The sequence below is a fragment of the Aulonocara sp. 'chitande type north' Nkhata Bay genome, linkage group LG3, assembly GCF_057382095.1.
Source record: "Aulonocara sp. 'chitande type north' Nkhata Bay isolate Kocher_YH1m ecotype deep benthic linkage group LG3, A_spYH_male_GT1.1, whole genome shotgun sequence".
NCBI classification, from domain to species: Eukaryota; Metazoa; Chordata; class Actinopteri; order Cichliformes; family Cichlidae; genus Aulonocara; species Aulonocara sp. 'chitande type north' Nkhata Bay.
Window position 1 is genome coordinate 3,141,723 of NC_141346.1, and position 15,914 is coordinate 3,157,636.

The 15,914-nt window shown below is 41.9% G+C and overlaps 1 protein-coding gene and 1 pseudogene across 2 annotated transcripts in view; both read right to left on the minus strand.

The window, feature by feature from the left end:
- The window catches only part of LOC147333511 (uncharacterized), a 53,936-nt gene extending 39,312 nt beyond the window's left edge, over window positions 1–14,624 (minus strand). Inside the window, exon 1 of one of the 2 annotated variants that reach the window (XM_086286377.1) lies at window positions 14,512–14,624. The gene's annotated coding sequence lies outside the window, so the exon portion shown is untranslated. The remainder of the gene's footprint in view (window positions 1–14,511) is intronic. The other variant, XM_086286379.1, reaches the window with a different exon arrangement.
- On the minus strand, window positions 6,079–11,233 carry LOC147333512 (uncharacterized; annotated as a pseudogene).
- Window positions 14,625–15,914: the final 1,290 nt, after the last annotated feature.

Sequence of the window (15,914 nt, forward strand, 5' to 3'; positions counted from 1 at the left end):
TGTTTTATTTTCTGTGTGTGTAATTTAAACATGAATCGTGGCACATTTAAAATGAAAAATTAATTATGTTACTCACCACTGTAAAGAGGCATCAGAGCTGTCAGGAGTGAGAAATACAGTGCAAACCAGTCCATGACGCTGACTGTTGGGTTGACTGGAGCTGAGTGTGAGTACAGCTATTCTTCGCTTAGCCAGCACAACCCTCAGATTGACTGGGAAGCATTACGAGGTGGAGCACCAGGTGTCATGAGCTTTATTTGTGCGTTTCCACACCTAGTGTTCTGGTTGGCAAATTTCCAAATCTTAATGACAACCTTGATCTCTTTGCAGTTACTCAAGAAAGGGGTCATTTTTTACTTTTTCTTGATTCTGGAGTCGACAGAGTTGGGTGGAAAGTGTGGACTATTCACCTGTTTTTTAAAAAAAACTTGTTTTTAAACGCCAAGCAAAACCAGAGTTATAATAAAAGATTTACTCATTCCTTTTTTTCCATAATACTGTCATCATGTTTACTTAGAAATGGTAAAAATAACATTTTCTAATGGCAGCACATGAAAGCCCCCTCCCTCCCAAACAAACAAACAAACAAACAAACAAACAAACAAACAAACAAACAAACAAACAGGAAAAAACAAAACAAACAAAAACATTCTATCCCTTTTTCAATAAAATGAATAATGTAAACCAATCAAAAAACTATATGACAACACTTAGCATTTGGTTGCTTTCTCTGCAGAACACATATTTGGAATTTTTATTTTGTAAGCAAGTCTAGTCCTAAAAAAACAACTGACTTAAATGTATTTCTTGACTGGACCACAACACTATAATATGAAGCTACTAGGATCTCAGTTTTACTGTATCCAGAGCTGGTAATACTTTACCTTGGGAAGGTCGCACCATAAAGGTGTGTACTGGCATTTTTTTTAAAAATATGTGGGGCAGGACGCAATGAGAAGGAGTCTTCCAGCTTGTAGGCTGTGGTAGGTCATCTTATCCTATTACACGAACACAAACCACAAAAGCAATTAGTTTACAGTTCACTGAAACTGAGTGTTAGTCAGTCTTTCCTTTCATGCTTGCTTTTTTATTTTTGGCTATGATTAGCTTTTTTGAAAGACTGCATGAAATTGCATCTCTGAAGGCTCACTTTTATTTGAATTTGCACAATTCTGAGTTGTATTTAAGATGTACAGAATAACTGTATTTCACTTCTTCACTTCTGCCTGCAGTGGTTATCCTTGTGTATCACATTTGAGTCACTGTGCAAAATCACTGTATGCTTTAATCTCCTGTAGTATGTTTAGTGTTCTGTGTCTGAATGTGTAAAACCTGAGTCACTGATTCAATTAGTTTGCTTAGGAACAACAACCCTCTGAAATGCAATGGCCTAGAAATGTCACAGAGTTTGTGTGGTTAAAAGTTCTACCAAAGGAAGTACATGATATGTTAAAGGACCCATGGCGGCATCATGAAAATATGCACTGTGAAGTAAGTGCCCACCAGTGTTGGGACTAACGCTTTATTAAGTAACGCGTTACAGTAACTACGTTATTATTGTGGTAACGAGCACGGTAACTAGTTATTATGCCAAAACCAGGAACGCGTTACTCGTTACTGGGATTTAAATAGGCTCGTTATTCGTTACTTCGTGTGGTGGCTATCGCGGAGCTTCCACAGATTCAATAACATTAGCAAGTGGTGGAGGCCAGCAGGTGGATGAAGGAAAAGGGAGGCAAGAGGAGAGACCCGAAGCGGCCGCTGGTCCGAGAGTGTCAGGTGAACTGAACTTCAGGTAAGACGTTATGACCTGCAGTCCACCTGGGTCAGATATAAATCAAGTTTAGGTGGAGTTAATTTTCGTTATGCTGACTTTTTCGTACTGCGTGCTAGCTAGCATGACGGAGTTTCTATAAAGCTGGGTGGGTGCTATGTTACTGATGTTGAACTTTATTTTGTTCATACGGTTAATTATTAGAGTTGCCAACCGTCCCGTAAAAAACAGAATCATCTCGTATTCAGAGAAAATATTACGGGTTTTGTATTGAGGTGAAAAGGAACAGTTTGTCTCAGACTTCAGCTACAATGAAAAAGGCACAAAGCTGGAGTTATTCTGTGTCTTTGCTGCACAGCTGCCTCTTCTTCTCTCATCCTCTCCCCTCCCTCTCCTGTTTCTACTTCAGTCATGAAACTGATCAATGATCAGCTGATCGACTCTCTTGTTTGTTTATCGCTCACTTTTCGCCAGAAAGAGGAAACCAGCGGATGTCGCGCTAAACAACAGCAGCACGTTTAAGCTTGATCAGCTGTTGTTAGAATTTATTTAATATTAATTTCTAGTATCAGCTGATGTTTGCTGGAGCCACAGCTGTAAAGCTGCTGGTCATGATGTCGGTTTGGATATGTGGTGAGAGGGAAACATGAAGATGAAACCAGGAGATGTCCTTACTGGATCATCAGAGCTGTGATGGAGAAACAGGTTTACCTTTTAGGTGACATGGATGAGTTGAAGTTATGAACTGTTTCTGAGAGACAAATAACACCAGGATCCTTTTCTAAGCAGCTGACAGCTGGTAACTGTGCAGGGGCGGGTCTAGCAAAGTGTTGCCAGGGGGGCAGGTAGGGCATTAACAGGGAGAGGGGGGCACAAAGAAATACTTTTCTTTCTTATTCTCATTTAAAATGTCTCGCTTTTAAAAAATAATTATCTGAATCTTACAACAAACGATTGATAGATTGATGCATATATACCATCAGAACAGTGAACATCACTGTCACAACAGCGTTTGTTTTCATTCAAAGGCTTTATGATTTTTCCTATAATGATGGGCCGGTCTCTAGTCAAATTCCCCGGGACGATTTTTTTTTTTTTTTGTCCCAGTCCAGCCCTGTAAGCAGCTCATCTGCAGTCTGGTGTTAGCTACATCTTCCTATTCAGAAGGCAGAATTTCCGAGTCTGAGTACAATCGAAAGCACCACGACTGCAGTTTTTGTGTTGGATGTAAAAAGCAGGCTAGAATCATGCGGCGGTCAACGATGGTCCAGGCGTGGGATTTCTCTCATGGAAGTGTGCACATTATTTTTTTCCTTTCTATTGGTAGGTGGCACAGTGCACTTGTGGCAAGTAAGCAAGCTAGAAGACTGGCAAAGTTATGGAAGCAACACATTAACAAGAGAATTCTGAGTAAAACCAAAGTTACTTTCCCTAGTAACTAGTTACTCTGAAAGTAACGAGTAACTTGAAGTAACTGAGTTACTTTTGATAGAAGTAACTAGTAATGTAACTAAGTTACTAATTTCAAGTAACTTACCCAACACTGGTGCCCACAGAGCGCAGGTGGCAAATATTTTGCAAAGCTAAAACAGTGAAACAGACATGTTTGTACTCACACCTACAGCCAATTTGGAATCATAAATGAACCCAAGGTTGCTTTCACTGTGCCTGTGGGAGGAAGCTATGGTAAGTTTGCTTCTTGAATGGGAGTCTTCAAGAAACTTAAAGAAGTCCAATGGCTTTTCTTTCCCAGCTCCACAGATTACCATGACCTAGATGACTGAGAACCTTCACAGACAATAATTTGCTAGATTTCCAAATGAAACCGTGTGTTAACAGGGTTTAGATAATAGAATGAATTAAATCTAATCCTTTAGATCTCCTTTGGAAACAGATATGATTTTTCATTCACATCCAAGAGTGTGAATATTATTTTTATCCTATCTATCTATCTATCTATCTATCTATCTATCTATCTATCTATCTATCTATCTATCTATCTATCTATCTATCTATCTATCTATCTGTCAGTCATGAATAAAACTAACAAGAACAAGGGAAGAACTATCTTTGCTTGCTGTGCCAGTTCACATTAAAACTGTGTCTTTTGTCTTCACTCCTGTGTTTTGGTCTCTGTTGCACTTTATGTTGTCATTTTTGTGTCTTATCATGTTTAATGGTTATTTCCAAAGTCTTGTTTCTATGTTATTTGTTTACTGTGGCGTTATTATCTTCATTCTAGTCAGCTGTGTCCTCATGTGTCTCCACTTCCCCTCAACACCCCGTGTGTATTTAAGTCCTCAGTCTTCCTGTGTTCAGGGTCATGTCATCTGTGTTTCCTCCCTACATGTTTTCTTAGTCTGCTGTACACCGGCTCTCAAGGCCTTGAGTTGGCCACCCCTGCTCTAGAATGATTGACTCAAACCAGAAAGTTGCTCAAAAAGCCACAGTTCATATTTATTTAGTTGTAATGTCATCAAATTGTGATGTAAGTGCCGTTTTTGTCACATGTACCAAGACCAAGTTGAAGACACTGACCACTGCACTCTTTCAGATAAGATAAGAATAACTTTATTTATCCCGAGGAAAATTCTTTTGTCATACACATGCTCAGTGTAGCAAGAGAGACAGAGGAGCAGATTAATAAGATATACAATATTTACAATATAATACAAGTATACAGTAATATACAGTAGGTTAGTGCAAAATATAATATTGAATATAACTATATAACAGAATATAACTATATCCTAAAAAAAATAAATAGCTTAGCTTAGCTATCAGTGCATGTGATTCTAAAAGTGACATAGTATTGTGCAAATGGATAAAAGGATAACAGCAGCATATGATGGGGAGATGAAACAAAGATTCAACGAGAAACTGTTGGGTGATATTGCACGGTCTGAATGTGAACAGAATAGCTTTGTTATTAATCCTCAGAAAATCACCTACAGAGTGAGGAAGAGTTGTACAGTTTTATTGCCACCGGCACAAATGATTTTCTGTGGCGGTCAGTTCTACGTTTCGGGGCAATGAGTCTTTTGCTATGTCTGCTCGGTGCTTGCATGGGGTGGGAGGGGTTGTCCATGATACAAAGACGCTTTTTTAGCATTCTCGTCTCAGACACCTCCTCCAGGTTCTCCAGTCTGACACCCAGGACAGAACCAGCCTTTTTAATCAGTTTGTTCAGCCTGTTGGCATTGGGAGTCTTCACCCCACTGCCCCAGCACACAGCTGCAAAGAACACAACACTCTCTACCACAGAGTGATAGAACATTGTCAGCATTTTCCTACAAACATTAAAGGATCTGAGCTGCCTCAGTAGGAAAAGCCGACTCTGTTGCTCGGTCAGGCCTCTTCCGGGGCAAAGGGGCCCCTCGGGCCTCCGACCTCTGCAGCCCCCTCTGGCCTCTGCTCCGTGGCTACTGGGTGACCCCTCTTCTGGGGCTCTCCTCAGCTCTTCCCAGGAGGGTGGCATAGATGCCCCTCTGGGGGTCCTCCTTGGGCTCTCGCACTCTAGGGCCTCTGGATGTCTGGGGCCTGGATCTCCTCCATGTCTGCTTCATGCCCTGGGGGACGGGGCTACGGCTCTCTACATCCTCTAGCAGACCATTACATGGGGAAACCATTTGAATACAAGCGCGCTGATCCACACAGGTGTGCACACGGGTGTTCACTGTTCATAGACATAAACTACACCTCTATTGGCTGCGATTTCCAAGCACAATGTGTGCTGTCGGTCCTGCTTGCTACACAACAACATTCAATATTTAGTATTGAAAGAAACTCCGTCCCGGGTCTGGTCCGTGGACCGGGTTTCTCCGAGGCTTGGGCTTAGCTTTGTCTTTACCCTATAAGATTCAAAATTGTTCTTACAGTTTTTCTCAGTCGCTTTGGTGCATTTCTCACAACAGAATTGAACTCTCCACCACTACTAAGGCACTTCTCAAAACAATTAGTGCAAACTGCAAACATGGTGGATAACTTGCAAAAGTGAGTCACTCCATCAAAAAGAAAAGTCAGGTGTCCAAAATAAGTTGTCAATGCATCAACAACAAATCCCTTGAGCAAAACAGACAATACATTCATCAAAAGCAAGTACTGATACCAAACAAAGTGTCAGGGCTGTCACAATTACAAGTCATTAGACCAGCACCTTTGGTCACAAAATCACATGGTCTGAACATGTTCCCATTGTGACGGATGTCTTTGTAGGTGCTTCCCAATGACATGTCAAGTCCGGACCGCATGCATGGCATGTTGAAAACCATAAATTGTAAAGGACAATCAAGACACTCCATATGCACTCTTGATAATATTTAATTGAAACTGTTCACAGCATTGTGCAAACTGGGGAAATACAGTAAATCAAACATTTTACAGCAAACAAACTCACCTAGACAGTAAACCTCACTGCAGTAGTTACGACTCAAAAAAAACAAACTGAAAAACAGACACTGCTGCATATCAATCATTGATATCTAGACGCTCCCGTCTGTCTGCCCACATATTTGCATCAACATCACAGCGTATGTCAGCTCTATCGATGCATCGGGGAAAGTATCTTCTGGAGTGTCGAATCCACCCTCTGCAGGACTCTGCTGTGATGTCATCACAAGCTGCATCCATAGCTGCTAGCAGGGTCATTTGGGTATGTGGATGCCTGTCATATACCTTCCACCTCCAGGAAGAGAAAAACTCCTCAATTGGATTCAGGAATGGACTGTAAGGAGGAAGAAACTCCATAAGCATCCTGTCGTGTGCTGCAAACCACTGCCTGACTACAGCAGAGTGATGGAAGCTTACATTATCCCAAACCACTACATACATTGTCCGATTGTCACCAGGATCATCCCTTTCATTTTGTGGGATCAGGTCCCTATGAAGAGCATCCAGAAAAGCCAACAGGTGTTGTGAATTGTATGCACCAATACGAGGAATATGGGTGTGAACACCATTCTCTGAGATTGCGGCACACATTGTAATATTCCCTCCTCGTTGGCCTGGGACATCAATGGTGGCTCTTTCACCAATGTGATTCCGTCCACGCCGTCTGCCTTTTGCGAGATTGAATCCCGCTTCGTCAAGATATACAAACGTGTGCAGGTGTTCCCTGGCCTCCAACTCCAGGATATGCTTTACAAAGGATGAGAATCAGACAGGTCTGTAATGGTGCATTTGGCAGAACAGATTGTACAGTTGGAATTGTACATAGGATTACAGTAACATGCATAAATGTAGGTTGAGTACATGGCCTAAACTGTTACAGTGAACAGAGGTACATATGCGAACATGTGTTACCTGTACATACTGGTGACGGAGCTCCTTCACTCGATCACTGTTCCGTTCAAATGGCACTCTGTACAATTGCTTCATGGACATTTCATTCCGTCTGAGGACTCTGTCTATGGTGGAAATTGATATTGACTGAATATTTCCGAAGATGGTGTCATCGTTTACGACAGTTTCTTGTATTTCTCTCAGTCTCAAAGCGTTGTTTGCAGCCACCATTGCACAAATTCTTTCCTCTTGCTGCGGAGTCATAAGTCGACCTCTTCCACCTCCTCTAGGTTGTCTGGCAGTCCTTTTTGAGATGCAGATGGGAAAACACACACATGTAAGCGCAAACATGCTTACAGTGATTGTCACAGGACTATCATTCAAAACTCCTTTCTTTACAGCATTACTGTATTGTACCACAGCACACTATGCCACACCTGGGCCAAGTCTGCGCTTCAGTTACAGTACGTCTATGTGTAAGGATCTGTAAGGTCATGTCCTAATGCAAGTCTCCTGTATGACTATGAAAGTGCAGAGCAAATTAGTTTGTGCTGCATACTGTAACTAGATTACGGTGTGCTCACCTGTTTTCCCGACGAAATGTCTGGATGATAGAACTTACAGTAGTTCTCCCAACATTTGGCTGCACCCTTCGACCAGCCTCGGCCATTGTGAGGCCATGGTTTATCACATGATCCACAAGTGTTGCCCTGATTTCGTCAGGAACGTGTCTATGTGGTTGGCCTCTTCTCACCCGGTTTTGTCCTCGTCCTCCACCGATCCTCACTCCTCTTCCACGAGGCTGACGTTCCATGTTCTGCTGTTTTGTAGATTCAGTATGCACCTCATGCCAATCCTGTCTGTTGGTTTACATTGCAGTATATATGTACTTGTGGAGTGGGGGATGCTGTGCCGCGGTTCACCTGTGACTGGGTAGGAGAGGCTTTTCATTGGTTGCAAGTAGGAGTGACACACACCAATTTTCATTAGTGTGAGATAAGGTTCACCTGAGACATGTAGTTTATGGAGATTTTCATGGGAACTCCTCCAAAATAGGGTTTTCAAAATGGGTGTATGAATCGTTTGACAAGCTGTTCAGCAATTTTGAGTGCACTGACACAAGCAATGCAATGAAGACTATTAGTTGTAAGGACAATGACTATTCAGCCGGTACAAGTATGAATAATTGTGACATTCATGATGAAAGAAAGGAGATAGTGATGAATAGGAAGTCAAACGTGACCATTCTTTAGATATTTGTACTCACTCAACTGCTTCATGTCCAAAGGCATTTGCCTTTGGACGCAGTGAACGTGAAACCGCCACAGGGTTGTGCCAAAACGACTACATGTTGTGGTGGTTGAACTAACTGTTGTGCAATGTTTAATTCTGTTGTGAGAAATGCACCAAAGCGACTGAGAAAAACTGTAATATTTCCTCCTCGTTGGCCTGGGACATCAATGGTGGCTATTTCTCCAATGTGATTTCGTTCACGCCTTTTGCAAGATTGAATCCCGCTTCGTCAAGATATACAAACGTGTGCAGGGGTTTCATGGAAACTCCTTAAAAATAGGGTTTTCAAAATGGGTGTACAAAGTGTTTGACAAGATGTTCAACAATTTTGAGTGCACTGACACAAGCAATGAAATGAAGACTATTAGTTGTGAGGACAATGACTATTCAGCCGGTACAAGTATAAATAATTGTGACATTCATGATAAAAGAAAGGAGATAGTGATGAATAGCAAGTCAAAAGTGACCATTCTTTAGATATTTGTACTTACTCAACTGCTTCATGTCCAAAGGCATTTGCCTTTGGACGCAATGAACATGAAACCGCCACAAGGTTGTGCCAAAACGACTACATGTTGTGGAGGTTGAACTAACTGTTGTGCAAAGTTTAATTCTGTTGTGAGAAATGCACCAAAGCAACTGAGAAAAACTGTAAGTAACACTCAGCAATATACCGTCAGCGGGTTAGTTACGACGTCGGGAGCAGTTAGGAGAACAAAGTGATGCAGAGACTGTTCAGGTTGCTTTCCCAAAATCAACTCAAAGGTTTATTCTTTTGTGCTGGGTATTTATAGACAGAGAGGTTCGTGTGTCAACAAATATCAAGTTAAAACCATATAAGGAAGTTCCCCCCCTCCCTCTGAAAGGGGCCTTCTACAATCGTTTCTCAACATACCTTTGACAGGTCCGTTTAAACACTAAACAGTTAGAATCCTTTGTTCTACAGGTGCACTCTCAAGGCCTATGAATCTTATACAGAGGTCTCCGACATCCTGAGTTCTGACACAAACCGGATGGTCTTTACGTACACATCCTCTGCAAGGGAGTGATAAGTAAAAAGAGTGCTTTGTTGGTGTTTTCCTTCCAACCTTAGCATCTACTTTCACACCATAAAATCTTCAGTTGACACAGCAAGAGGAGATGAGGTTCAAACAAAGGGCATTGCAGAAACAGGGTCCTTTGTATAATATCACCAAAAGAATACCCAGTACATGCTCCCATAATACTAAAATATCTAACAAGTATTTACTGCTCAATTCAATTCAATTTTATTTATCACAAATCACAACAAAAGTCGCCTCAAGGCGCTTCATAGATACAGAGAAAAACCCAACAATCATATGACCCCCTATGAGCAGCACTTTGGCGACAGTGGGAAGGAAAAACTCCCTTTTAACAGGAAGAAACCTCCGGCAGAACCAGGCTCAGGGAGGGCGGGGCCATCTGCTGTGATTGGTTGGGATGAGAGAAGGAAGACAGGATAAAGACATGCTGTGGAAGAGAGACAGAGGTTAATAACAGATATGATTCAATGCAGAGAGGTCTGTTAACACATAGTGAGTGAGAAAGGTGACTGGAAAGGAAAAACTCAATGCATCATGGGAATCCCCGGCAACCTACATCTATTGCAGCATAACTAAGGGAGGATTCAGGGTCACCTGGTCCAGCCCTAACTACTGCTGTTTACACTTAGCTAGATTAACGTGATGGTGTTGTGTTTAGTATGTTGCTCTGTTTTTTTTGCTTGTTTTCTCTTCTTTTTCTCTCAACAGGTGATCCAGGAGATTTTTTTTCTCTTTTTAAGCGCCCTCTCTCACTGTCCCTCTTCCCTTCTGTTTTTCTTTACCTTCATCTTTCTTTCTCCCTTTCCTATCCCTCAGTCATGTCTGTCCTGTCTGTAACAACTGAAAATAAAATAAAATAAATAATAACAAAAAGCTCGATCAGATGGACCAATACGGCAAGGCCACGATGATCCATTTGGCAAAGTAAATCCATTGGGTATCCTTGTTGGTCTTCAGACAACAATTCTGACGGCTAAAGAACCAAATGGGACAGGCAAAAAAAAAAAAAGGAAAAGGCGATTCTGCCCTTTTTTTGGTGTTCTTGGGTCCAGTCCAGTTTTAGTCCTCTACCGATCTCTACATCAGCCCCTCTGATGGTGACAGGGGTAGGAGGAGGAGCATGCTTCCTGAAGTCCATGATCAGTTCCTTTGTCTTTGTGATGTTAAGTTGTAGATGGTTAAGCTCACACCACTCAACAAAGCTGTCCACCACACTTCTGTACTCCTCCTCCTGTCCATCTCTGATACAGCCCACAATGGCAGAGTCATCAGAGGATTTCTGCAGAGAGCATGACTGTGACTTGTACCTGAAGTCAAACGTGTAGAGTGTGAAGAGGAGGAGTGATAGGACCGTCCCCTGCAGCGCCCCCGTGCTGCTCATGATGCTGTCCGAGTTGCAGCCCTTCAGTCAAACATACTGTGGTCGACTTGTTAAATAGTCCATGATCCAACCTACCAGTGGGGCGTCCACCTGCATTTCCATGAGCTTATTCAGCAGCAATGATGGTCTGATTGTGTTAAAAGCACTAGAGAAGTCAAAGAACATGACCCTCACAGTGCTCCCAACAATGTCCAGGTGAGAATAAGCCTGGTCCAGCAGGTAGATGATGGCACCCTCCACGCCGATACGGGGTTGATAAGCAAACTGCAGGGGGTCCAACTCCACCAGCTGATGCAGATGTCTCAGGATGAGTCTCTCCAGCGTCTTCAAGACATGTGAAGTCAGAGCCACTGGCCTGTAGTCACTGGGGGTCTTTTTAGGGACAGGAACCACGCAGGATGTCTTCCAGAGCGATGGAACCCTCTGCAGTTTCAGACTCATGTTGAAGATCCGATGCAGAACTCCAGGCAGCTGGGAAGCACAGCACCTGAGGGCCCTGGGACTGACACCATCCGAGCCAGCAGCTTTACTGGAGTGGAGTCTGCCCAATTCCCTTTTGGTGTTATCTTCTGAGAGGGATAGGGTGAGACAGGCTGAGGGGGCAGGAGAGAGGGGAGGAGAATGGAGTCGATGGAGAAGATGAGAAGAGCTGGGTGTGGAGACAGGAGACGCAGGGCAGTCAAACCTATTGAAGTGTAGATTTAGGTTGTTAGCACTTTCGACGTCCCCATCCATCCCAACACCTCTCTTTTGTTTCAGGCCAGTAATGGCCCGCATTCCATTCCACACCTCCTGTTGTGTTGTTTTCCTGCAGTTTGCTTTCCAGCCTCCTCCTGTAAGACTCTTTTCCCTCTGCAATCATGGCTTTCAGCTCCTTCTGCACCATTTTTAACTGACCTCTGTCACTGTTTCTGAAAGCTCTTATTTTGTTCTTGGTTATCCATGGTTTATTATTGGGGATGCAAAGAATGTTTCTTTTGGGAATAACAGTGTCCACACAGAAGTTGATGTAATCTGTAACACAGCCTGTGAGATTGTCTATATTGTCCTGATGAGACTCAGAAAGAACATCCAAGTTCGTTGCCTCAAAGTATCCCTGCAGAGTCTCTTCCGACTCCCTTGTCCATGTTGTAACTGTTTTTGTGACTGCAGGTTGTCTCTGAACGGCAGGTCTGTAAAGGGGCTGGAGGTAAACCAGGTTGTGAGCTGCCCTGCCCAGAGGAGGGAGAGGGATGGAGGTGTATGCCTCAATAGCATTGGCATAAAACAAGTCCAATGTTTTATTGTCTCTTGTTTTGCAGTCCACATACTGCTTGAATGTGGGTAGAACAGTGGAGAGGTTCACGTGGTTGAAATCACCCGTTACAGCCACAAACGCAGATGGGCTTCGATTCAGGAGATTCGCTGTCGCCAAGCTGATGATGTCATAAGCCTGTGCCGCATTAGCGTCAGGGGCAATGTAAACAATAATGATAATGGCGAGAGAAAACTCTCGCGGTAAATAATATGGTCGAAGACCGACTGCTAACAGTTCAATGTGTTTGTTACATACAGCCATCCTCCCCTTAACGTGACTGGGGGAACACCAGCGGTTGCTAACATAAAGAGCGAGTCCTCCTCCACTCTTCTTCTCGCTGCTGCCTGGATCCCTGACTGCTCTCACACACGTAAATCCATTTAGATCCACCGCCTGATCCGGGATGTTTTTATGCAGCCATGTCTCCGTGAAACACATAACACTGCATTCTCGGAAAACTTTCTCTGTCCTTGTTAGCGTCTGTTAAGGTTCAAATATTGAGGAAGGAGAGTACAAACAACCATGGTCCAGAAGATCTATGTACTACGTTGAATAAATGTTATAATCAAGTACCTCTACTAAAAGCTTAATAAAAGAATATAAAAGTATACCAGACAATTTGAATAACCTAGTAATTAAAATAGCCTCGTCTAACCTGCTCCTCAGAATAACTTCACTTCTGCAAACTCTCTGCAAGCCTGCAGTTTCCTGTCCGCCTGTGACTTTAGTCTTTCTGAAAGACACACACACTGTTTAAACATCTGAATGCAATATCAATGCTGTAGATTATATTATTAATGCAATAGTAATGATGATGATTATTTAACAATAGCAGTAAAATAATTTCCCTGCTCCCCACACATCACAATCTCCTCCATCTTATTAACCAGCGATCTAACATTACCAGTCACTACTGACGGGAGAGCAGGACGTAGTCTTTTCCTCTTAAGTCTTTGTTTTTTCCCAGCTCTGCAGCCACGGTAGTTCCTTTTGATCACCGCAGGGATCTCGTGCTGAGCACCAGCAGCAGGTCTCCGCTATAGACAAAGGGGCAGCATGGCGTCGCGGTCATCACAGTAGTTTACAGGGAAGCGTTGGCGTGGGCTGAATTGTATTTATCTTTTCACCTGATTGATCGCTGTCACGATGTGCTTTGAGATTTTCTGAATCCCTTTGTTTTCGTATACCTGGATGCCATTCTTATTTTTTCCAGGACTCCCAAGGAACACCAGGTTCACGTGAGGAGTTACAGCGTTTGCTGGAGAATAGACTATATGTCAAGGCGGAAAAATGTGAATTTCACGTTTCATCTGTTTCTTTTCTGGGTTATATATTGGCAGGAGAGCAGGTGAAGACGGACCCAGTGAAAGTCAAAGCAGTTCCGGAGTCTGGCAAGAAGCTCCAGTACTTCCTCGGCTTCACCAATTTTTGTGAAATAGAAAGCCCAGTGCAATCACTTGTTCCTGAACCAATGGCTTACAGCTAGTGAAGTGTCAGTGACTTCTAAGTTGACCCATGATCTACATCTTTATGATATTGTTATATAAATAAGTTTTAGTATCCTGTTTACAAAAATTTCAGTGGAACATTTAATTTTCTTAAATAGCTCTTGAATGTTGTTAGTTTCACATTCGTGATCAATGAACTCCCCTTGTGCACTGTAGTGCACATGTTGTAAAATTTAAATAAAATTAGTTAAAAACAATTTTGTTTTTGTAATGTGTTTATTTTACCGTCCCAACACTTGATTTATCTGAAAGAAAAAAGAAAAAGAAAAAAAAATGAAAATACTTTTTCTTTTTCCTTCCTCCCTGGGTCTCAGGAGGACATTGTGTCTCTTTCCACTACAAGACTCTTGCTATATCTAAAAAAAACAGTCATATTTAAAGTGATCCCAAATTGGACTCTGGCGCTTTCTGGTCGACTTTTCCTGACATGATTCTGTGCGTGGACGGAGCAGCAACACAGACGACTCGACAAACTTACTGCGTTGACTTCTATTGCAGGGCACGCACACATCAATGAAACTAAACACATTTCGCTATAAATCCAGTTAATTTTAGGTAGTTTTGTGAACATTCAGTACAGTTTTAGTTAGTTTTCCTTTTTGTTTTGATTTTATTTCCGTTAACGCAAATGTTTTTCCACTTCTAGTTTTCGTTATTTCATTTGTTGTCTTTAATAATAATAACCTTGCTCTGCACACTGGAATAAACATACTTAATATGATCAACATTTTGCTGTGTCAATTCACCATCTTATCGATTCAAATGCTCCATCCTTACGTGGTTTATGACATTATGTTTATCTAAACCTCCACTTTGTCTCTAAATGTTTGAAGAATTTTTCAAGTTCGGGGTCAAATTTTGAGAATTTGACCATAAGTGAAAGTTATGGCGTTATCACCCCCTTTGGGGATTACCTTTTCCAGTTTTGATGATATTCCTCCCCGTTCTTTATTCTTTGCAAGTACCCCTCTTCGGTTGCGAGAAACTGCTGGTGTGGTCAAGCGGGTGCTGTAAAAACAAAAGCTCAGGACAGAACAGTCACCAGTCATGTACTTCATACAAAATTAGCATATATCAAACTTCATATTGATCCTCTGAGTGTAATGGTACATTTTAATTTGAATTTCTCAAAGCTAAACACAATAATTTTCTTTATTTCGCTCTGGTTGTTGTGCAGCACCACCCCTCAGCACATGCCGCTGTCGGTTCTATTTTACTTTTAAATTGCTGACTACTTCAAGAAAGCGCCCAAAAGACGGGGACCAGTGTTTATCATTACATATCTCCATTTTGAGTGTGGCTGTCTATCATTCCCCTGTTATTCATAGACCTCGGTGGAGGGTTTTTTGTTTGTTTTTTCTTTATACAATTAATTGACTCTTTACAGTGACCCACTATGGTTAATAATAACATGTTCAGTCCTGAGTGGAATCAAACCTTTTCTTCACTTTAGCATTTAACATTCCCAACCATATAATATGATACTTTAATTAAAACACAGTCCATCACAGTCCAGTCACATGCATACATCCACACACATTCATACCAGATATTGTTGATAATGGAGTCTCAGGCGCAGCCTATTCGAGGCTCCCTCACCAGCAAGATGATGTCATCATTTTAAAGGAAACAGCTCCTTGTTTTTGGACTGGACTGACTCGCTGCAATCCTTTTAGGCTCAGGACTTCTCTGTGATCAATGTCCCATATAAGTGAATTTTCTCCCAAGCCCATTATAATCATGGAGAAAAATACTTTACGACTGTTTTCAGTAAGAATATTTTATAGCGCTTTAAAGTTCAACCTCTCAGGCCTGGATTAAAGAGCTGATTTGTTAAATCAGGAGCTCACAAAATACCAAAATATCACCACTGGTGGATCACACCTCTCTGATGTTCTTATCTCAGTGCACTGTAACAAAAGCACAAACAAACGTAAACAATAAAACACTCATATAATAACAGATACTGGGGCCCATTGCAAACATGTCCAAGCATAAAACCATCTTTCTCTCTCTTAGAGAAAGAAAACAATCCAAACTTCACTGATAAAATACACCTAGTGTCAAACAAAACCCAAAAATCAACCAAAACTTCACCAGAAAGTTTTTCTCCCTCCCGGGACAATATTGTGCGGGCATACAGGCACCGTAACTCCTTTTGCACTGACAAAGACATGTTGGATTTACTTGATTCAATAGTGGACACTGGTTGCACACAAAGGTTTTCCTTTGGCAGAAACTTAAACAACTGAGTTAAGTCAACACAAGCTTTTCATATTCTCTCCGAAATAAAACTCACATCATTCACTCATCATTT